Source organism: Crassostrea angulata, unplaced genomic scaffold (genome assembly GCF_025612915.1).
Source record: "Crassostrea angulata isolate pt1a10 unplaced genomic scaffold, ASM2561291v2 HiC_scaffold_188, whole genome shotgun sequence".
In the NCBI taxonomy this organism is placed as follows: Eukaryota; Metazoa; Mollusca; class Bivalvia; order Ostreida; family Ostreidae; genus Magallana; species Magallana angulata.
Genome location: NW_026441741.1, coordinates 62,800 through 88,357, shown reverse-complemented (window position 1 = coordinate 88,357; position 25,558 = coordinate 62,800). Strand labels below are relative to the sequence as shown.

Genomic DNA, 25,558 nt, shown 5'->3' with positions numbered 1-25,558 from the left:
CTCTTCGGTTACATGTGTAGAATGGCCACCACTTGAGTAAAATTTGGCCTACCCAGAAAGTTGGAATTTCCTATTCTGATGACAATTTATAGGCTTCAGTTAATTACTGAGATAAAAATAAATTAATACTTTTAAAACAGTTTTTATTAATTTAATCATTAAATTTATAGATCTGCAGTGAAGTTGCTCTCTGGTTTTATGAAATACCAATAAGAAACCTGACAAATTATAAACCCATTTTTTTTTTTAAAGAATATGTTTCTTTCAAATGTAATACAAATGTAATTACATGTAAACAAATGTAGTTATTATAGTATCAACCTTAAAAACCCAAGTGTATGTATCCTGTGCAAAAGTGATATTTAAGATGTTTTTACATTAGTTAAAAAATCATCTCCCTTCTTTCATTACGTATACATGTATGATATGTAAAGGTACACTTGACCTTCAAATAACATCTAGCTACTATAATTACGGTACTACTATTGAAACGAACAAGAATCAACATATTTTTACCCTTTTATTGTATATATATATGCGTCAAAAATGTAGAAATACATGTAAAAATTGAACATTTTTCATGAAATTCTAATATATATATCCATCTCCAGCGTAACCCTGGTGTGTTTTAATTTTATTTAAATTAAAGGTAGGTATATCATACTTGCAGGTCCTACTGTTTATCAAAAGGAGACTAGAAACCAGAATAGATAAGATATTCACTAAATATGATTGTTAACTTCCATTTTCATGGAAACAAAAAAAAACACATGCAGGATGGCATGTCTAGTTGTGAATAAAAATGCTACAAATCATCCAATTTACAAAAAAAGAGCAATTTCTTAGCATCAGTGATGATTATTTCAAATATGTGTAAGAAATGACCCAAGAAAATTGCAACAAGTTTCATAATATTAGGTAAAATATTTCAAACTATAAATGCTTTTTTTGACAATCAAAATACGGGGAGTGTAATACATGTAAGAGTATTTCTAAGTGATTTGATGCTTTTATCATGGTAATATTATGTAGATGTATGTAGTACTGAATAAGGTTTCTTATTCAAGGAGGTTGAACAACAATTGATGTTTAAAAGATTAAGTTAATATGTTTTACTAAAGGAGAGCCCCATGAATCTGTGTTAAATAGAGGAGTGGGGAAATGGTAGGTTCACTTAAATGGCTATATTTTTCTTAAACCTCAATGGAATTGGCAATATGATGCATATTTTTTCTCAGAATTGCATAAGCTTTCTAATTTCATCTTTTCATAGAATTTTAGTGTAAATTAAAGAGAGCAAGTCAGACAGTTTTGAATAATAATGGGAGTAACTCCCTCCTAAATTATTATTATTTTTAAATAAAATATGTTTAAAGATATTAATTGTTCCTCTTGAGTTGGGAATTGTAACTTATTTTAAAAAAGTGTTCATCCCACAGGTACTTAATTAATACTAAGGAAGTTTTTGTCCCATGCTTTTCCTTTATGAAAAAAGTCATTGCCCCATGCCTGTTGAATGAACTGGGTCCCATCATTGTGATAAATTTAAGGTTCTCAAAAATTATAGCTAATACAGCCTCAAAATATTAGATTTGCTCATCTGACTTATATTGGAATCATTATTATATGATTGACATTTATTAGTCAAGATTGTTTTAAAATATTTACTGAATGGCGGATCAGAGGCTAGAACCCATTAATTTCTTAAATAACATTTATTTATCATGCAGTTGTATTATGTTGGTCTCAGTGGTACTTTTATGGATATTGTGAGGTTATACTACAAACACTTAAATGTTTATTCAATAGTTATGTTACATATTAAATTTTTCCTAATACATGTACTCTACTCAACAATGCTCAATGAGCTTAAATAAAGCTCTGAATACATACCAGGTACATGTATTTTTAACCAGTGAACCCTAATGTTCAACAACTCTCTCTCTCTCTCTCTCTCTCTCTCTCTCTCTCTCTCTCTCTCTCTCTCTCCTAATGAATGATTTTGGTTTGTTTCAAAGTTAATTATGAACATAATTATATATACCGGGTATGTTCTAGCTCTTTCTCTCTCTCTCTCTCTGAAAGTTTTTGGCCATAGGTTTTAAAGGATTAATTCTGATTTTTAACTTGCAGCTACCTATATGTAGTACTTAATTATTTCTGATCGACTTATTCTATTCATTGACAAGATGTTTTAGTAACTAAAAGCCTTGTATTTATGTTACTCATTATTTACTGAAGTTGTTGTCTTTCTGGGCAGTCATATGGTATATTATGTACATAAATTGTTGTTTGACAATACAGGTATTAAAATGTACATGTAGTAGTGTGACAAGGACTATTCATAAAAGCACAATGTCTATTCTAGATGATGTAGATATACTAGCTGGCAACCTATGAAAATATGCCCCCATGTACTTCATGTATATATTAACTCATTTTATTAGCAAACAGCCGTTAGAACATGAACTAAGATGGCAAATGGATATCTAACACATTAAATACTCCTAAATTAAGAACATACAAACTATCAAAGGAAAATGTTTGCCTAGAAAATAACATCTCAATGAACATTCCTAAACATATTGTTAGCTAGATCAACAATGGCACAGTTTCGGTGTGGGGTATATAGTCCTAATACTACCCCTGAAAATAGAGACTGCACAATTTCAGGGTGAACTTGTCTAGACTCAGAGTGCACATGAAAACTCTATAGACAAAATACATGTAGAGGACACATTCCAATTTCTTCTAAAATGAACTTAGATTACAATCTCAGAAAAAAAATATATCAAATTGTTATTTTTCCAAATAATCTCTCTAATTTCTCTAGTTTCTAAATTCAAACTCTCATTTGTAATTTTCCAAGACAAGCTGCAAATTTTATTCATTCTGCATTTTAATTAAGACAAATTAAGTTCTTGCCCATGCATAAAATCATAACTTAGTGTTAACAGTGACTTATCGTAGGTCCAATGGGCAGGTGTTTGATTTATGTAATTGTATACTACTCAGTTGTAAAAGATACACATGTCACAATAATAAATGATTTACTTACTTACATATAACTTAAATCATTCAACGGACTTATATAAAAATTGGTAAGACTATCTTAGATGACCAGCTCATTCAATTAAGTTATTCAAGTTTTTACAATCATCATATGGTATATGATATATATTACATCAAATTAATAATTTTTGGTAAAAATATGCTTTGCATAAAGACATTAATAATTGATAATTTTATACACATGTATAATATTTTTGGAAGAATATAAGTTGACATATTAGTTTACTTTGTAATAGGAGTAGTAAAATAATTTGACTATAACGACAGAAACGGGTCCTGAAAAAAGTATCCACCCCCCCCCCCCCCCCCCCCAATGAGAGAATGCAACAGTGCACAGTCTATAATAGACATGATGCCAGACTATATAATGTTTTTTAAAATGTTGCCAATTGTACTAATGACAAAATTGAAATATGGATCTGTTCATATTACTTATAAATATTTCCTTAAAATGAAAACAATACAAGTGTAGTTACAAAACTGTATTTAAACTTTATCAATATAGATCAATGCATATATAGTTTTGTGAATGCAATGATTTGTATTACATTGACTATATATGATAATCTACTCTTTCAACATTTTATTACTTGCACATTCATTTTATTTATAATATCATTTTAATAACTTTTAAATATTGTGTTGAAGTCAATTACAAATAAGCTTTACATGTGCCAGCTGTGTACATGTAGCATTAAAAGTCTTTGTTGTGTTCATTATGAATTTCTCATAGATAAGTCAACTGACCAAGGAGACACATTCTGTGTATACCTAATTACTATCCTATTGTCCTAAAGCATCTACTAATTCACATGGCAGTATCTACAGGTGTCAGTCTGTGTATATTAATTAGCACCCTATTGTTCTATAAAGAATGGAGATATACACGTGTAAGACACGTGCGAGCAGATACCAGATTGAACAGAAACACGTGACACAGGTGAACTCGCTGTAGGCTAAAATTGGATGAAGAAAATAATTAAGAACATACATGTACTTACTGCTCATGATAGCAAAATTATTCCCCTCGTTTGTCTTCACTCCACTTCCGAGTTTTGGAAACTGGCTGTGAACCAGTTTATCAAGTTGCATGATAAAATGGAAATTTGGCACATACAAGGAGTGAATTGTGAATCTTTATATTAATTTTGGATTGTTTTTCATCCATTTTTAAGGTTCTGCGTTCTTATTTTTTTTTTTTTACTGGAAGTTCAGAAGCGAGAAATTTTTACCGAACACTTATCATTAAGGTCTTCCGTCTCTACGAAATCAAACACGGTTTTTTTACGTGAATGTAAACATTATTAACCAATTTTTATTCGTTACTATCAATATTAATGAATTTTTGAATTAATTAATCAGATATAGCTTTTGGCATAAGATATTTATGTGGATCAATGCGACATATATCATTTTAAGTAAATTGGTAGTTTTCTTGCCAGTGAGACACCAGCGTCCCTGGTTTTGCTAAGCCCGTTACAATGCCATCCCAAAACGAAGATTATTATATTCACATTTTGCCAATCAATACAAATGTGCGTAAGTTTTAAAACTGTTAATTATCGGGCTTCTTAACATGTATTAAACGGGATGCCACAAATTTGGGCTGATCATTCAATTAAATTATTTCGTGTAAAACCAAGTTAAATGCAATACATGCATGATTTTGAGAATCATTTTCAAGAATGAACAAGTGCTTCGGCTATAATAAAAAAAATATAATTGGTTTCTAATTAGAACATATAAATGATAACGAATTTCAAAGCTAATGCTAAGCTGAGTATCAAACCGGCAGTGACAAAACGCGTATCATTGACCGGACGGACCCCCTTGAAAATTTAAATTTACATAAAAAAATATCGAAAATATGCCTCTGACCTCCTGGCAAACTAAAATGTCACTCCGAACCCCCCCCCCCCCCCACCTCCCCAAGGAAAAAAAGCTGGATCGGTGCATTCCATGTCAGGCGGTGATATACATAAAAGTCCCTGGTAGTACTATAAAACATCAAAAAGTAATTATTCAAATTTTGAATAAAGAACCATAACAAGGGGTGAAATACTCTATATTTTTAAGATTATATTATTCCGAAGAAAAAATTAGCTTTACTTTTATTGATTTTCAGTTTTTTTCCTTTTTTAAAAGATAGCCTTACCTTATATTTAAAAAAAAAATGCTCGTACAATTAAAGCGCGAGTGGCGCAATGGCTGCGCGGAGGGCGATGTAAGTAGCACTATTGTACTAACGTGGGATCAAATCACGCTCGCGGCACTGATTTTTCTCCAAAATTTCTTCATGACTAATACAAGTTTATAAGTGAGAGCAAAATTAATCACAACTTGAGAGAAAACAAAAATCTAGACAAAAACACTGACTTGTGTGCTGTGTACACAATGACCTTCTCGATATACATGTACATGCATAACGACATGAATATTAAATATACACAGATAAACAAAGCAAATATATAGGAATTGGTGAATAATATATTTACTTATTCAGCATCACAAATAAAGCTCTATGAAATGGAGTATAAATTTTATGGCATGAATGCTAGCAGTTTGATATTATAGAAAATTTTTTTTTGTACTTACATAATATAACTATAATTAAGGCGACATATTTAACATTATTTTATTAATTTGCTTATTCAACATGCGGAAGAGAGGTTATGAGATCAACAGGAAGTAATTACCTTAAAAAGCATTACAAAATAAATTCGATTTTGCAGTCAAAAATTTAAAAAATTGATATAGCTCTGATGTTTTGACGTATCTAGTTATTTAAAGTATTGTAGCTTTAGAAATTTGTATCCGTAATTATTTTGTTACAATCAAGTTTCTTTTTAAAGAATTTTGGCTATTCTCGTCGGCTTTTTTACCGATTATTACGATATCTTAAATGCTTGCATGGACAGATTGATGTTCATTATTCAGTTGTTGATTACATAATCTCCCTTCACACACGATTGACCTGAGACGATGGCACAGGTAAACTAACGAAGCTACTGCTCCAGACACGTGTGTGTCTGGGGTATGTATACACATGGTACACGAGTCTGGTGAACAAAGAGGAGGTTTCACACCTCTAGACTAGTAAATTGATTTGTGTATAATTAGCTACTCGATTATTGACAGCTAAAACAGAAATCAAATTAGACTGTGTAAAATAAGCATTCATTAGCTAATACACGGGTATAGTCCGTCAATCAGTGGTCAAAGAATCATGCATGAGACTATAAAAAAGAAACTAATGTTCAAAATATGCCTTAATTGTTAAGGTCTTCCGTTTCCAACGGAAGACCTTTCTATTATTGTGCTGGTTAAGATTATTCTTCTTTTTAGGGTCTTCCGTTTTCAACGGAAGACCCTCTTGTTATTCTATTGTTTTTTTAGGGTCTTCCGTTTTCAACGGAAGACCCTCTTGTTATTCTATTGTTTCTTTTTCATTATTATTAAGGTCTTCCGTTTCCAACGGAAGACCTTATTGTTTTTCTTCGGTTTTTTTTTCTCATTCTTCTCCTTTTTTTTTCTTACCGATTTTGTGTCAGCGATTACTCGAAAACTGTTTGATCGATTTTAATAAAATTTGCAGATCTAATTGACATTAGTTTTAACTTGATCGGAAATTTTTTTGGTTGATGACGTCATTTCCGTTTTTGAAATATCGACGTTTTCTTGATTTTCAGAGTGTCGGCTTGTCCAAGAGAGTTATCAAAAACTATAAAAGATATTAAGTTCAAAATTTCAGGAATGATAGACAAAAGATTGTAGATATGTAATAAGGCATTAATAAATTTCAGGCACAAAAGGCGCTAAAGCTCGGTAGGGCTCAAAAAATGAGATGAAAAAAGCGTTGTGATTTTGCTTGGTTTTCTTAGATTATCTTTTTTCTCACAAATATTTTGTTAAGACATGTAGAAGAACAAAAATTTATATTTACAAGACCTTTAGTTTGACAGCTAGAAAAAGGGGCTGGCCCCTCAAATTAAGGACCTAGAACCCTTCAAAGTTTTCACTTTATAACTCAAAAGCGGTTAAGATTTCGATATGGCTGTCGCGGCAAAAGTTGTTCATTATGATCTTATTAATGTCGTTACAATAATATTTTGTTCGGGTATTGCGTAATATGAGTGTAAAAAGCCAGACTTGTTACCATGTATTTGAGTTTTATTTGGCAAATAAACGGGGTATTTGTGCGTATAACTGACATAAAGGATACCGGTTTACACACGAAAAGTGTTTAAACATTTTAGTTATTTTCTAGTGAAACACATTATGGATAAAAGAACTGTTTCTATGCAATGCATTTGAGTCGCATTTAAAATCTAGCTGTATACCGAACTGTGTATGTTAACAATTACGTATCCGATCCCTTGCCGCAGCCGAGGAAATAGGTCACGAATGGACTAGCGAGTGGTCTGCCGTTATCTAATACACAAGATTTGCGTCTTGCTGTAATGCACACATGGGTTTTTTTATGTAGCTGCAAACACAAAACTTCCGATTTTAATGATTTTAATAGTAAATAAAAAAGATTATACCTTTACCTAATACCATAGACAGTGTACTAGCTTGCATTCGGAAAGTGTTTAAACAGTTTAATTTTTTTATAGGGAAATATATTATGTGTATAAGAATTGCTTCTATGCAATGTATTTGAGTCGCATTTAAAATTTTGCTAGCTGTATTCCGAACTTCATGTATGTAAACAATTATACGTATCCAATCCTTGCCCGTGGCCGAGAAAATAGGTCGCGGCTGGACTAGCGAGCGGTCTGCCGTTATCCAATACACAAGATATACGCATTGTTGTAATGCACACACGGGTTTATTTATGTAGCTGCAAACACAATGAATTCAGATTTTAACGATATTAAAGAGTAAATAAAAAAAAAGACTATATTATTACCTACGAAGTATTGCTGTTTTGCTCTCGTAATTAAAAAAAAAATAGATAGTATGGCTGTCATTGAAAAAAAGGCGTTCTTTGTGTTCTTGTCTATGTCATGAAACAGTTTTATTGTTGGAAAATAAAATTCAGTTATCAAACTGCAAACGTTAACAGTTCAAACCCACCATGTTGAGTGTACATTTTCATAACACGGGCCGAGGAGATGCCGCGCTAGTGGACAGCCGATTCACTGTAGGACACATGCTTCTCGTGTTTATACGTTATCACACATTCCAATGCCCATTGATTCGTTGTTATTTTCATTTCCAATTACATTGGTTAACGATGCATCAAACCATTGATTTAAATCATAGTTCGTATAATAAAGGAAAAAAAAGCTGCCATCAATGAATATAATACAATTGTACGTTTTACAGTCGTACGATTTGAAATGTAAATAAATTCACTTGTGTCCGTTTGTGACATTTTGCTGCTGAGAATTAAATGCATTACACTACCAATTTCAACAAAATATAGGCGATATTCACATATCTATGATAATGTGATACTTCATTTGGCTAACAAAATATTAGAATTTTTATGAGTTATGAGAGAGAGAGAGAGAGAGAGAGAGAGAGAGAGAGAGAGAGAGAGAGAGAGAGAGAGAGAGTGTTAAGCAGGATGTAGTAAGTAAAAGTTGAAATATATTTAAAAAGCGTTCGAGATAAGGCAGCTTAAGAAGTCCAATGTTACATGCTTGCGGTAGGTACGGGCACGATAAAACAAACCATTTTTAAACAAGTTGATGTTTTATTTACATTCAGGCCGTAAAATAATAAGGGTCACAATATTGGTATAACCTCTTCGCAGTGGTAGTCAGATTCATTAAAAAGCAAACTCATTGCTGATTTTATTCATTTATTAATTATTTTTTTTTGATTCTGAAAGAATATGTGAGTTTTAAAAATGTAATGTACATGTACATTCATTGTAAAAGTTTTGACTGTATTCGGACAGTTGAAGATCGAGTGGCGAACACTAGACTTAGTAGATTAATTGTCTAATACAAATCGAATTGGCTTTAAAATTTGCATATTCAAGCACACTTAAATAGTTCATTCATAAATTATATATAATTATATAAATAAAAACGTCTGTATGCTGTATTATGTATTTGCTGTCTGATTAGGACTGTTCTTCCCCAAAAAGAAGCGCACTCGGCGATCGCGTAAAAAACGTTCTGTAAAGTACAACACCTGATTGGAGTACATGCTTATAATATATACATTTTTTTTAAAATGTGTACGTTTAACTAAGCGAAATTGTAGATGTAATGGAGTCAATAGGCAAATCAAATTCGCCAATCAGGCAATATCAGTTATCTAATGCCTATGACTGATAATTTTACAAGGTAAATTAATACATGTAAATATGAGTTTTAAAGCAATCCCTGCTCCCGTGTTAAAAGCTCCCGTTACCTGCATTCTTTTATTAACGATTTTGTGCACACATTTATTCGGAAATGGCTCAAATTTGTTACACGGGCCCGAGAAGAAGATGAAAGGATGACCCCTAAAATTTGTTTCCCAAATATTTCAAGAACGGTCTCAAATTTCAAACACTGGTTGAATAACTTATAACTTTATTTGTACAAATTTTATGTACATGAATGACAATGTTCCTGTAACTTAACAAAAAATGACACTTTTTGAAATGTAAAAGTTTCTGAATTCATCATTAAAATTAATAATGTTAAACGGCCCATGCAGCAAGTTTTTCTAGTCGAGTCTTTCGTTCACCAGCGCATCGATTGTGAACATTTCAGCGGGGTTTGGGGTTGCAACAAGAGGGTGAAACGACCACGAATTTTGACAGATTTGGCTACAAAGAGTTTAAAAGAGATGGATACAAAACACAGGTGCGATTATATTTTAAGAGATAAAAAATGATTAATCTGTTTGCCATAAATACCAATTTTTATCATAAGAATATTTTAACATTTGGATCCGCCCAATATTTCCAAGGAACATCCCTTCATTGTTTGGTGCCTGATTTGAAATAACGTTTCGAGGTATAATAAGTTGAGAAATTTCTTCAAGCTGCATGTTCCGATTTTTCGGCCATTACAGTATCAAATAATTTTCCTTGCAAACCTAATGAATAATCTTACAAATTTATAGACGTATTTAAACGGAAGTGCTCTCCTTTCAACGTTAGAAATATTCAAAGTAAATAAAAATAAATTTGGGGCATACAAAAACCCCCCAAAATACATCATTGGAATGTTTAAAAAAGGAAACCGTTGGGTTTCATCCTCCGAATGATTGAGTTTATTCATCCTGCATGTTTTGCAATGATTATAAACAACGTAAACATCAAAACTATTAATGAACAAATGTACACTGCTTTATTTTTGTTTAAATAGTCATGCTGTATATTTTATATGTTATAATAGATTATATAAAAAAAACAGATGTCAAAGTCGTAATACAATCATACTAGCTTCGACGTAAGGGGCCAGTTTAAACACGCGGCGAAATAACGCAAAACCCTTTTATGTCGATTATTTTGCGAATACACAACAAAACTTGTCTAATCCGGCGGAGGGTGGTTCTGAAAAAAAAAATGGCCGGATTAGGCAACATCCGGTTTAGAGGATATTGTTGCAAATTAATTTTAGCATTTAATGCAGTAGGTCCTGATCGTGTATTCTTGCAAAATGTTCAATTGTTCTGAATTATATTAGATTTCATCGATCTTATTTACGGTACAAATTTTCATTTTAAATATTTTTTTTCAAACAATAAATCCATAACGGAATACATACGATGGAAATCCTTGAATTAAATCGTCGTTATTGATAATCTTTCAAACATCCGATTTACCTGAAAAGTGCATGCTTAACCGTAAATTGTTAAACAAAACATTAACAAGTCAACAGGTGGCTGAAATACCTGATGGCGAGAACTGTTTTGATGCAGGGAAACAATAGATAAATATTAATATAAATGAGAATTTTATATAAAAAAAAATTGAGCATTTTGACAGAATAATATGCAACTCTGTACGTGTAGCCATGCAACGGGGATAACAAACGATATCGGCAGTCTTACTCCCGCAGTATCCTGAATCACGGCCTGAAAAAAATTGGGTGAACTATAATCTAATTATCCAATTGCAATTCATAACAAGACTTTACGGTATTAACTGAAAAAAGTTGCTTCTTTGGATCTATATTAACAGTTGTTTAAATCAATAGCAACGACAGAAAAATTGGTCAATAATTGAGCATTAATATCTCGCAGAAGGCCGATCGATCGATAAGTGGACGGACTACGGGAGATAACTCTCACTAATAATATGCAGTAGGCTTTTTCATTGCACCGGTTAACAGAATAGATAGGATCCGGATTGCACAAATTTTTTTAAAACAAAAATGATGGGAAAATGTCAAGGGGCTGAATAATGTCGCCGGATTGGGCAGCATGCCGTAATAAACAACATCCGGATTCAACGAGTTTCAACAAGTACATAATTTTTTCATTGAAATATGGCTTAATTGACAGGGAAAACTACATGTACTGCAACGAATATTATTGCACACATACTTAGCATAACCATCGTTTAAAAGCGTACAATTATTTTATTGAAAATCGGACCAAGCAGCTTTTTATGTGTAAGACACTTTATTTGTCATGTGCATGATCATGTGCATTAATTATTTTCAACACCTGCTTATTCTCCACAATGATCTCCAATTCCATTCACAACTGTTTTCATTCAAAATCACATGAATTAAACAAAATTCAAAATTTTGTGTCGATCTCAACTGTTATGTATTCAAGAAATCTATTGATTTTAACATGTGTTACGTAATTAGGTAATAACGTTTTTAGGGGTCAAACTTCATTTACAAATTACCATTTTTCCTTCGTTAACATTCACAGGATCGAAAACAGATTTCCTACGGATATTTATAATGGAGAATGTTTACATCTTTTCTCAATTCGGAAGTCTTTCGGAATATCTAGCACACTTTTTTAAAGTTATCATCCGGGCTTTATAATGGCTGATGCAATGCAAAATCCCCGTAGACGTTCTTTTTTTAGCCGTGTATTAAAACCTGACAAGCTAGAGGGGGCGTTTCAAAAGGGAAATCTTGGGATTTGTTCATACTATCGAATTAACATCGTCTGAATCAAGAGATATTTACAAATATCAAATAATTTAAGAGAATGTGTGGCAAAAATATCTTGGGACAGACTTTAGGTATAATACGTTTATACATCCTTACAATATAATGATTTTCTCATGCGTTACCTAACTAGGGATATTAGGGGCCAGAGGTAAAAAAGTTTAATCTTGTCTTTTTCAATTGAAAGAAATGCAAGTATTTAAAAAAGCAACGTAAGAGAACTTATAAAAAGCATTACAGGTAAGCATTAGTACTTCACTCCTATTTCCATATCATGTTTTGTTGTCGAAAATTAAAGTCGATGACGTGATTTACCTTTTAAAAATCGGACGGAAGACCTCCTCGTTGCTCGCAACGAGATCGTGTCTAGTTATTTTTCTTTTTCTTTATTTTTCTGACTTTTTCAAAGCTTAATATCTCAAAAAGTTTTCAACAGATTTACATGAAACTTTCAGGGATTATGAAGCATTATTGTGCCTCAAAGTTTTTATATTTTCAACTACAACGTCACTTCTGTTTTTACGTTACGTCAATTTTTAAATTTTAAAAATTAATTTTGTCCAGGGCGTTTTTCAAAAACGGTTCAAGATAAAGACTTGGAATTTTCTGTGTTGAAGCAATGATCGTTTTTATTTGGACATAAGACTGGAAATTAGTTTCCGTCACTTCCGGTCTAAACCGGAAGTGTTTTAAAATTTTCGAATTTTCGAATTTTTCGTTTTAATTTAAAATGTTTACGAAGTTTGTAGAGTTTGTTATGCTGAACACGAATCTGAAATCCGTTTGAAAATCGGACGATGCATTACAGAGATATCGGGGGTTAAAAATTGATTTTGCCGGAAATTTTAATTCCGCGTCCTTGGTTTAAAAAATAGCGTAATGTTCAAAGTAAAATTAACTCGTACCAAAAATAATCGCTAAGTCGTACTTGAACACATTCGGATTTTTTTGTTAAGTCGTTCTTGAAATCAGAAAGGTTTTTGTTAAGTCGTACGTAAAATCTTTCGTATTTTGTTAAGTCGTACCAAGAATAATTCGATTTTTTTCATCTTTTTATTTTAGTTACTCTTGTTATTGGTTTAAGGGCTCTGCTTCATACAGGAACTTCCAGCTTTACTTCCGATATTAACGGAAGACCCACTCGTTGCTTTGCAACGAGCTTTGCTCTAGTTTTATTATTATTAGGGTTTTCCGTTTTTCAACGGAAAACCCTTCTGTTATTCTACTGTTTCTTATTATTATTTTTTTTTTTTTCCCGCAAATTTTGTGCACGAGATTTCTCGAACATTTTTTGTCTCATTGCTATGAAACTTTCAGGGTATGTAGATGATATTAATATCTCTAGACGTTTTTTTCAAATTCTTAAAATTCACTTCCGGTTATGAGTTATTGCCCTTTAATTGAAAATTGGGGGGTCTTTTGTCCAGAGTTGATCTCGGGAACTACAGGTGAGAGATGCATGAAATTTGGCGAAATTGTCGGTAACATTTTATAATTTTGCTGGCATGAAAATTTTGGTAATTTCTTTGTTAGTTTTTGAGCTATTTGTCGCCAAAGTTTAAGATTTTTTCGGGGCTGAAATTGTGTTGCTTTTTGTATTATAACCTTTAAACTAAAAATATTTTGTTAATACATATAGAACAAAAGTTGTTTAGAATAACGAGAGCTTTCATTTAAAATTAAGAAAAAAGGGCTGGCCCCTATAATTAGGGGTCAGCAGCTCATACACGTATTTTTCTGATAGCAAAAATCGTTATCATTTTATGAAAAAAAATTAATTTAGTTATTGTTAATATATTAAATAATGTCATTTGGTATCAAATTTAACAAGTTCTGTCCTATATTTTTTTTCAAATTTCATAAAACAAATATGTGAGAATCGTACATGAACGAGTTAATATGTCTACATAGACACACAAGCGAACAAATGCCACATTAAGGCCCAGGCATTTACTGCATTACGTTGTGTTGCGTCTTAGATAAATTGTTGTGATTCAATTTCATTTTTTTCATCTATATCATTTATGAATTCAATGAACACACATTATTTAAACGTTCTATGTGCAACTATTTGTCGGGGCGCCCCTGTTTGTGACCCCCGCGCGCGCGCGCCGAATGTAAACAGTAACGAACGGCATTGTAGAAAAGAGAGAGCCGTAATGCAGAAGAGAAGTTGTGTATTCTTTCGGTGTACACATGCATTTTCAATTTGCTGTGAAACATATGAACATGCACAGGGAACAATACTACATATTTGTTTAAGGAGGATATTTTTCTCGTGTGAATCGTTTACGAGGAAATTCTGACAGCCACACTTCTGTCGACGATCAGCCGTTGATAAGCTATGAGTAATAAAGGAGAAAAGATGGACATTAAAGTGTGTGATTTATGTGGATGTTACTGAAGAAGGTGAGGCTTTTACTCCTTTTAAAGTTTCTTGTTAACTGGTTAAAATTTAGTATATAGTATAGATGTACATGTAAGTACGTGCACACTGTTAGATGTTTTTGTTATGGTGTGGGTGTTTGTTTACTAACGTGTAATTTTTACATGTTTCATGGGTGTTTAGACTCGCTCGAGGCTCATGGGGGACTGGAAAGGGTAACTGAATTTATCTATTTAATAAAATAACAGATTGTGAATTTTCACCTCAAAATTCGAAGCAGGGTCTAATTAGAAACATATCATATATTCTTGTGCAGAGGACTCCAATTGTAGTCATGAATACCCTGTAGACATAACTTCAAGTAAATAAAATTGTATACTTCAGACTTCAGAGTTAAAACATGACTTTAATATCTTTATGATGCCGATCATTGTATCATTAAAGAGGTATAGCAGACCAACGGGTACCCGGTACATGTACTTGTACATGTAGGTTACAAGTTAGAACTATGCCTACCATTCTACCAGTTCACATAATTTTTCTTGTTTAGCAGTTATGATGTGTACTTAAATTGTCCTTGTTAATGTTTTAAATGTAATTTTTTATTCTCTTTTTTTAATCTGACTACTGGCAGTACTGCGATCAGTTCTCGCCAAGGACCATTTCTCGCTGGTGCACTGTTATATCATATTTTCGTATATAATTTTATGTGTTGATAAAATGACGTAACAATGCACTGGTGAGAAATGGTACTCGGCGAGAACTGATCGCACGCCAATATTGATTAATTACAGACAAAAACTGAAGGTTGCGAGTCTTATTTTTGATTGAACAACATTGTTTAAAATAATTCTTTATATATGTGACGATCAGACCGGTTTGAATACCAGTGCCAGATAGCTCAGTTGGTAGAGCACCTGACTAGAGATTCAGGGGGCCCAGGTTCAAATCCCTTCATTATTTCTCCCATCCTGTTACAATATTGGTGTTGTGACCAACCCCTGGAACTAACAGGTTAACTCGATCCTGCCAGGGATGATCTTCGAGGGTGAAGATCATTTAAGGGGGAGGAATGTGACGGTCAGACTGGTTTGAATACCGGTGCCAGATACATGTAGCTCAGTTGGTAGAGCACTTGACTAGAGATTCAGAGGGCCAGGTTCGAATCCCACTTTGTTCCGTCGTTATTTCTCCCATCTTTTACATATACATGTATATCAGATATATGACAGATGATTAAGGTCATCACATGTTTTGCAAGATGCAATAAGTGTTAAAAACCTTTACTTTACAACAGAATACATTTAACGAGGCCGAGTACAGAACGAGTACGCACGCTTTCGCGCAGCGTTTCATTTGTATTGTGACGTCATCTTTTTGCTAGGTTGACGCCATGGCGTGATAGTTTCAACTGCAGATATTCAGCGAAAATTGTTGAAAATATCTCGTTTGATGCGTAAAAATAATGTTATTTAGTGGAATAAACATAAATGTCTGGAAGTATAAGCTATATTTGGGCTCGGGTCGAAAACGTGAAGAGGGTTCAGCAAGCCTAGCCTTCTGTCACGTTTTCTTAACCCGCCTAAATATAGCTAAATTCATATATTTCAGACAGTAACCATGTATTTTATATCAATGACCCTTAATATGTGATGTTATATATTTTTTTATTACTTAAATATGTCTGAATGTTTTAATAATACTATTTAGATCACCTTCTCCGCTTTTGTCAAATAAAAAATAGCCATTATCTGACGAATCTGGGAAATTGGGCATACAAAAATCAACTTTGATAAGACCCCTGGAACAAACCAGGAGGTAAAAGGGTTTTTTTTATTTGACCATTAGATGCCTTTTAGCAATAACTTTAATATGTAGAACAGAAAAAGAAATCCCTAGGGCAGAAGTTTTGAAAAAATGTAAAAAATATGCAAAATTGATACATTTCAAGCAAAATCCCATAGGGTCCTATGTTAAAGATTAACACACTTTGAGATGACCCCCTAAACAAACGGTGTGGTGAATGTCTTATTTTTTAATCTCAAAATAATAATTATATCAGTAGAAATTCATGTAAAAAGTTTCATCCAAAAATCTAGGGCAGAACAAATTAGACCCGGCCTCGTTAAGTGAATATTTATGTTTCTTGTTATTATTTGGTGTGGTTTTCTTGACAGTGTCGCATAAACAATTTACCCGCTCCTAAAACACAAACTTTCTTTTTGTGGATTCAGCTTACCGCTGATTGGCTGCTGGTGCAGCAGACAAATAAGATATGCAAGCACAAAAAACAATGAACTTATCAGAGAATGAGTTGAGTTTATTTAAACTGTTGGAATTTGGGTATTTTTTTTAAAATGTATACTTGTGACAAAACATATACCGGTATGTGGTACATACAGCTGTAGCTTTATGAAGAAAATTTTGGTTAGACCATATATACCTATCATGCAAGTAAATGATATTTACAAAAAACTTGCAATTTATGGCGCACGAAATATACGCTAGTTTTATAAAGATTGACATACATGTAATGTACCACATTCTTTGAAAAATAATCTATTAAAAATTCTTCATCAAGTTTACTCATACATGTTTTATGCTTATTACACGTAGTATTGTTTTTAAAACATGTAATTTATAAGAAAATAAACAAAAACCCTCGCTAAATTTATTTGCAAACAAAAAATACACAGTAGAATTGATAAAAAATGGTATACCAGAAGCTAATACCAGTACATGTACTTTGACGCTGTTCGGTGGGTAGTATTTGTTTGTAATTTACGAATTGAAATATTGACTGTTGCACTACAAGTATGGTAATAAACTCTCTCTCTCTCAAACTCTCTCTCTTTCTCAATTTGATAAGTGTTTATACCTATGAAATTTTTTTAATATTATATTATGACTTGATATGCAAATTTTTGATCTTGTACTGCCTAAATGTTATGTCGTGTATTGGGATATGTCATACTTATAACACTGCATGGTCAGTGTATTTTTTACAGAAATACTATGCATATGTTAATGTAAACACAGCTATTACTAGTACATGTATGTAAACACAGCTAATTATTTTTTTTATTTATTTCAGCTCAAAACAGACTCTTGTTACCACATGGCTTTTACCGGTACCTGTTGATTCTTGTGGGTCAGCTCCTGAGATTAACCTGTCACCTCTATCCACATGCATATTCCTTGTGTTCTACAGACTATTTACCGGTAATTCAAATTAAATCCAATAATGCATGAACAATAATGGAACTTGAAGAAAGCATCATGCCATGTTGTGGTTTGTGTTTGATAAGAAATTATGAAAACAAAATTAAGGCTGTTTAAAGAAATTCATAATTGCTGTGAAAATTTGTTTTTCAATAAAAGTATACAATTATGTTTCCTTTATTTTTTATTTCATAAAGATATTTAGATGTGTTTACATAATTGAAAATCCCCCCCCCTCTATTTAATTGTCTGCATTAAGATTACATGTAGGATATGTAAATGTACATTTGACTTTGAAATAACATCTGCTATGATAATTACTTTTGAAATGAACAAGAAACAACCTATTTCTACCTTTCTAAGGTATATATGCATAAAAAAGTAGAAAAACATGTCAAATTTGAACATTTTTCATTGAAATCAACTCTGTCTCCAGCTACCTGGGTGTGTTTGAATTTAATTCTAATTTAAGGCAGATGTCTAACTTGTAGGTTGTAACTTACTGTTTTAGCATGGTTAGAAGGAGACTAGAAATCAGAATAGATTAGATATTCACTAAATATGATTATTAGCTTACTTTTTTCATGAAAACAAGAAATCACAAGCAGGACAGCTGTCTATTTGTTAATTGAAATGGTACAAACCATACAATAAACAAATAAAGAGCACATTTTAGAATCATTGATGATTGTTTTCAAATATGTGTGAGAAATGACTCAAGGAAATTGCCACATGTTTCATAAAATTAGGTAAAACATTTCAAACCATGACTTTTTATGAAAATCAAAAGATTGGGAGGGTGGGGGTATACATGTAAGGGTATTTCTAATTGATGTGAAGCTTTTATCATGATTATATCATGTAGGCATATGTTGTATTGAATAAGGTTTCTTTTTAAAGGTGGTTGAACAAAAGTTGACCTCTAAAAGGTCAGATAAAGATGTTTTACTATGGAGAACCCTGTAAATCTGTGTTTACTAAAGGAAATTCGAAATGGTGGGTTCACTTAAATGGCCATATTTTTATTAAACCTCAAAGGAATTGGCAATATGTGGTATTCTTTTTCTCAGAATTGCATTAGCTTTCTTATTCTAAGACAAACCGTCTTTTCATAAAAATGTTAGTGTACTAAGTTAAAGGTACAAGGAACAGTTTCGGATAAAGTATCGTCAATATTTTTGTAAAATTGAGAGTGACTGTACTTGAAGGTTTATCATTGTTGCGTAGATTCATGAAATGAATTTTAATGATTATCAATAGTTAGAGGGATGTCTCTTGTTGGAATTGGTAACCAATATTAAGGCCCCTAATTATTTTAAGTACATGAGAAGCAGAAATAAATTGTGAAACTTGCGGCTATGACAGATGTATTGACTTTACAGTGAAATTGAAGGTTACAAACGGGAGGTTATATAACATGAAATGTAGGTGGATGGGATATTATATGCCTATTTAGTATTTACTGGGTATGAGGACAATAGCAAGTTTATTGTCCCCCAAGACAGCAACTATTTAATGAGGCAAAGCCAAGGGAAATAGTTGCTGTGGAGTGGGACAATAAACTTGCTATTGTCCGAATAGTCAGTTAATTGGTATTTCATTATACAGAAGAAAACTTTATTTGTCAGCGATGCAGAATTTCTTGATGATAAACAAATTAGAGTTAAATCAAACTTTGTATTTAATGCGGCGATCTAAATATTAGGTCAGAGGTGTTCCGAGTTTAAGGTGATATGGGACACTTCCATGTTGTGACGTATTGTTTATCGAAATAAACAATAAAATAAAGTGTAATTATATAAGTACATGTAGTTTCTTTTCAAAAATGGTCACCTAACTCCTTAACGCAGTGGGTTAGAGGGTTTACTAGGAACCTGTAAGTCATGAGTTCCAATCCCGCTGGGGTTTTTACAATTTTTACCTTTTCAAATATTTTTAAAAGCTATTTTTTGGTTAAATATTGTAAAATTTGAAAATTCTTAACCGGTGAAAAGTTTTCAATTATATAGTACTTTAATCCACATTAATATCGACAGATGTTCCATACCACCTTAAAAAGGAGGGAAATCAAATTCTGCTGATGAATGGTTTTGATGACTATTCACCATGGGCAGATAGCATGGATACTATTTTAAATTAGATAAAAAGGCATGTTTATGCGGGCGCCTTCTAGTGATCAATTTGTCCGTCTGTCCATCCGAGATGGCTTGATAGGAGCATAGCTTCTCTCCCCTTGGCCCAATCTGGCTCATACCTCATCCACAGGGTTCCTTTGGTTGAAGGATGCGCAGTGACCTTGAACCATGTTTTTAGGTAAAAGGTTAAGGTCATAGCAGAATTATATATATAAAATCCTTGTCTGGGGCATATCTTTTTTCCCTTTGGTCCAATCTGGCTAATACTCGCAGAGTGTCTCGATGGTTAAACGATGTGCAGTGACATTGCATGAAATTTCTAGGTAACGGGTGAAGATCATATCGGATCATGCAAAAATCCTTTTTTGAGAGCATATATAATTTCAACTAACCCCTATTTGGCTCAGACTTCACATAAGCAGAGCTTTTGAGTAAAGGGTGAAAGGGTGTGTAGTGACCTTGAACCTATTTGCAGTGAAAAGAAACTGTGAAGGTCATAGCAGAATTATATTTTTAAATACATTGTCCGGAGTATATCTTCTCTCCATTTGCTCCATTCAGCCTCATACTTCACCCACATGATGCCTTTGTTCAAAATATATGCAATGACCTCGAATGATATTTGTAGATGAAGAGTCAAGGTCATATCAGATCACACAAAAATCCATATTTTAAGAGCATAGATATACTCTCCTTTTAGCCCCTATTTGGCTTATATTTTACCTTTACAGAGTTTATTGGTTAATGGCGTGCAGTGACCTTGAACCAAGTCTGTCAATGTGAAGGTCATAGCAGATCTTTTTAAAATTAGTTTTAGATAGTAGATTATTTTCCAAATATGCTTAATCTTGGTCAGATTGAACAAAAATGCATGTATGTTAGGGGGAATGAAATTGAATTAAAAGTTCTATGCCAGCTGGAATTTCAAGTTATAGGTCAAGGTCAAAGCAGAATTCTCTGAAATAACATAAGCGGGGCCCTTTGAAATGTTCACCATTTCAATGTTGTCTGGTTCATAGTAATTTTACATAGAAAATATTCACAGAAGTACAGTAAAGTAAACTTTACATCGATAAGTTTCTGACAATTAATGATGCAACGAGCACACAGTACGAAAGGTCAACCTTTTGAAAAGCAGTGAAGAGGAAAAGTTGCTCAGAATTATGTTTTAAACAAAATAGATTTTTTACATAAATTTTAATTTTGCATTTTGGGTTAAGAAAAAAGATGTTAGTTCCAGGTAAAGTAAACTTGTACCTAAAATGAAGTCAAATTTGTTAAGTCGTACTTAAACACATTGTTTTTTTTTTTAACTCGTTCTTGAAACTGTGAAGGGTTTTTGGTTAAGTCGTACTTAAAAACATTCGGATCATGTTAAGTTGTACCAAGAATCATTCGATTTTTCTTTATCTTTTTGTACTTAGGTTTCTTTGTTACTAGATTAAGAACTCTGCTTCTTAGACGTACTTCTAGCGTTGCTTTCGACATTAGCGGAAAACCCACTCGTTGCTTTGCAACGAGCTTTGCTCTAGTTATTCTTCTTGTTTTTCCTTCTGACTTCTTTTTTGCTTTATATCTCAAAAACTATTCGACCGATTTGCAAGAAATTTTCAGAGATTATGTTAAATAGTTGTCCCTTGAAGATTTTAAACTTTCAGTCATTAAGTCACTTCCGTTTTCTAGTTACGTCATTTTTAAAAATTTCAAAAAGTGATTTTGTCCAGGACTTTTCTCGTAAACGGTTGTTTATAAAGACTTGAAATTCTCTGTGATTGTAAATCTGCGGATTTACTTATGGCAAATTTACAAAAAAAAATATTTTGTAACTTCCGGTCGAAACCGGAAGTGATTCTAATTTTTCGGAATTTTCATTTTTTTGAGCGAATAATAAAATTATATGCATGTTGTAGAGTTTGCAAAGCTAAATGCAAAACTAAAATTGTTTTCAAATCGGATGATGCATTTCAGAGATATCGGGGTTTAAAAATTGATCTTTCCGGAAATTTTGATTCCGTGTTTTTGGTTTTAAAAATAGTGCATATTTCACACTGAAAGTAATTTCTACTGAAAACAATTCGTACTGATAATTAAACTATATATAAAACACAAAATTATATGCATATTGTAGAGTTTGCAAAGCTTAATACAAAACTGAAATTCTTTTTCAAATCGGATGATGCATTGCAGAGATATCGGGGTTTAAATATTGATTTTTCCGGAAATTTTGATTCCGTGTTCTTGGTTTAAAAAATAGTGTAAAATTCACACTGAAAGTAACTCCTGCTGAAAACAATTCGTGCAGGTCATAAAACCGGACTCTGTTTTTTAATAGTTAATTAAAGTGTTTATCGATACAATTTAGTTATTTCGATCGATAATTACGTTGTTAGTTTTTATTAGTCTTATTAGTTTTAATCGAAATAATCATCGTACGATTCCCCATTTCAACTCGCCATGTTTTGACTGCGAACAAACAGCTGATAGCGGTGTGTCTACATTTTAAAAAAAAGCAAGGCCTGCAAGACGTCGATAGTGGAAATTTCAGCTCAACTAACGTATGACAGATTATAAAGGTATGTTTCAATACAGGATATGTCGTATTTACTTTTTCTTTTCAGAGTATTTGCACTTAGTCTTTTCAATCTAATCCGAGATTCCTCTGACTCTAACCTCCGCTTTTGAAGTACGTCACAATATAAAAGCGGGCGTTAGAGTCAGCGGAATCTCGGAATATTATCTGTCCAGTGTATTTTCACGGTAGCTGCAGAACTGTAGCTCTCCGGGAAAAAATAATGACAGACCGGAGAGCTACAGGGCCACCCATTGAAAAAATTGTACATGTATATTTATTGCGCAGAAAAACGTGCGCTAGTTTTGGACTGATTTACCTTATTTATACGCAAATTCTGTGAAAACAATTAGTACCATTAAATTCTTCATGCAATTTACTACTGATATCGCCTCTTTATTTGCCTCAGACTTTCTCCGAAACACGCTACCGACCTCGGGAAATCAAGTATGTTGAATTTACATCGAGATCGAGAGTCGCCATTTTTACATGTAAACAAAGTGGACCACATGAATTTACGGGACTGGTGATGGTGTTTAAAAGACTATCCGAGGCAAGTGAAGAAAGGATATCAGTAGTAAATTGCATGAAGAATTTAAAATTAAAAGCGGTGGGAGTCCTAAGGTACACAAGAATAGAATGTTGTAATTAGAGTGCATGTATGCATGATGATAACTTTACCCAAATATTTAAATATAGCAGATCTTTACAATATCGCCTTCACTGAATTTATAAATTAAAAAACTCAGGCTTGTGTTTAATTAAATAAATATATTTGACAAAGTAAATATTCAATCTAATTAAAATTAGACCTTTTGTCTCGCTCTCTATATGGTTATTGCTTGTGTAACAGGCATGTAAAACAGAGTGCGAGATGAAAAGTCTCAAATTTCATATTATATCAAGCTCAGAATTTAGGTCAATGTTCCATGATATCTATTAAACAGTCTTCTCAAGATATAAGTATTTCACAGAATCATTGTAATTTGAGAGATTAGATTATCTTTTATACATATTGATTCATTTTAGGTAAGCTTTACATGCATATCACATCTACATAGTATGTAAATAATTTTTACTGCATGTGCCTCAGATCTCTCTCTGTCTCTCTCTCTCTGTCTCTCTCTCTCTCTCTCTCTCTCTCTCTCTCTCTCTCTCTCTCTCTCTCTCTCTCTCTCTCTCTCTCTCTTTAATCTTGGCAAAGACTCATGAAACTGTCAGAGGGCATCTTAATTTTATGACAAAAATATCTCGATCTTGTAAAAGAAATCCAAAGTGCATTGAATTTTAAAATGAGCATGTATTATTAATCCCTCATTTTTATGCGCATTATACATAGTATTGTTTTTAAAACATGTAATTCGTAAGAAAAAAAAACCCTCGCTAAATTTATTCGCAATAAACCCCAGTAGAATTGACAAAACATGGTATACACGTAGCAGAAGCTTATACTTTGACACTGTTTGGATTGGTAATATTCCTTTGTAGTTTATGAATTGAAATATTGCTGTCGCTTTTCAAGTAAAACAAACTCTCTCGCTCACTCCTGCTCTCGCTCTCTCTCAATCTGATATGTCTATACCCAAGAAATTATTTTAATGTTATGATATTATGACTTGATATGCACATTTTTGTTTTTGTACTGGCTAAATGTTAATGTCATATATTTGGATATGTCATACTTATAACACTGCATGGTCAGTGTATTTTTTCCAAAAATATTATGTATATGTTAATGTAAACACAGCTATTACAAGTACATGTATGTTAACACAGCTAATTTATTTTTTTTTTATTTCAGCTTAAAGCAGACTCTTGTTACCACATGGCTTTTACCTGTTGATTCTTGTGGTTTCAGCTCTTGAGGTTAACCTGTCACCTCTACCCACATGCATATTCCTTGTGTTCTACAGACTATCTACCGGTAATTCAAATTAAATCGGATAATGCATGAACAATAATGGAACTTTAAGAAAGCATCATGTCCTATTGTGGTTTGTTCATGTTTGATAAGAAATTATGAAAAACAAAATTAAGGCTGTTTAAAGAAATATAATTGTTGTGAAAATTTGTTTTTCAATAAAAGTATGCAATTATGTTTCCTTCATTTTTTATTTTATAAAGATATTTAGATGTGTTTACATAGTTGAAAAATCACCCAACTCTTTCCAATTTTCTCCATAAGATTACATGTAGGATATGTAAATGTACATTTGACTTTTGAATAACACCAGCAATGATAATTACTTTTGAAATGAGCAAGAAACAATCTATTTTCATCCTTTTAAGGTATATATGCATAAAAAAAGTAGAAAAAAACATGTCAAATTTGAACATTTTTAATGGAATTCTCCGCCGCCTCCAGCTACCCGGGTGTGTTTGAATTTAATTTTATATAAGGCAGATGTTGAACTTGTTGATCTTACTGTTTTATCATGGTTAAAAAGAGACTAGAAACCAGAATAGATTAGATATTTAATAAATATGATTGTTAACTTACTTTTTTTCATGGAAAAAAGAAATCACATGCAGGAATACTTGTCTATTTAATTATTAAAATGCTACAAATCATTCAAGAAACATAAAAAGATCAAATTTTAGTATCATTGATGATTGTTTTCAAATATGTGTGAGAAATGACTCATAGAAATTGCCACAAGTTTCAGAAAATTAGGTAAAAGATTTCAAACCATGACTTTTTATGAAAATCAAAAGATAGGGGGTGGGTATACATGTAAGGGCATTTCTAAGTTATGTGATGCTTTTATCAAGATTATATCATGTAGATGTATGTTGTATTGAATAAGGTTTCTTATTAAAGGTGGTTGAACAACAATTGACCTCTAAAAGGTCAGGTAAAGATGTTTTACTAAGGAGAACCCTGTAAATCTGTGTTGAGTAAAAGAAATTGGAAATGGTGGGTTCACTTAAATGGCCATATGTTTATTAAACCTCAATGGAATTGTCAATATGTGGTATACTTTTTTCTCAGAATTGCATTAGCTTTCTTATTCTAAGACAAAGACATCTGTTCATAAAATGTACTAAGTTAAAGGTAGCAAGGGACCATTCGGATAAAGTACCC

General features: G+C 32.5%; 1 long non-coding RNA gene across 1 annotated transcript; it reads left to right on the top strand.

Moving 5' to 3' along the window:
• The first annotated feature begins 21,879 nt into the window (after nucleotides 1–21,879).
• On the top strand, nucleotides 21,880–24,571 carry LOC128169720 (uncharacterized). Its single transcript, XR_008241580.1, has 2 exons — nucleotides 21,880–22,477; nucleotides 24,275–24,571. It is a non-coding gene; the product is annotated as an uncharacterized LOC128169720 (long non-coding RNA).
• Nucleotides 24,572–25,558: the final 987 nt, after the last annotated feature.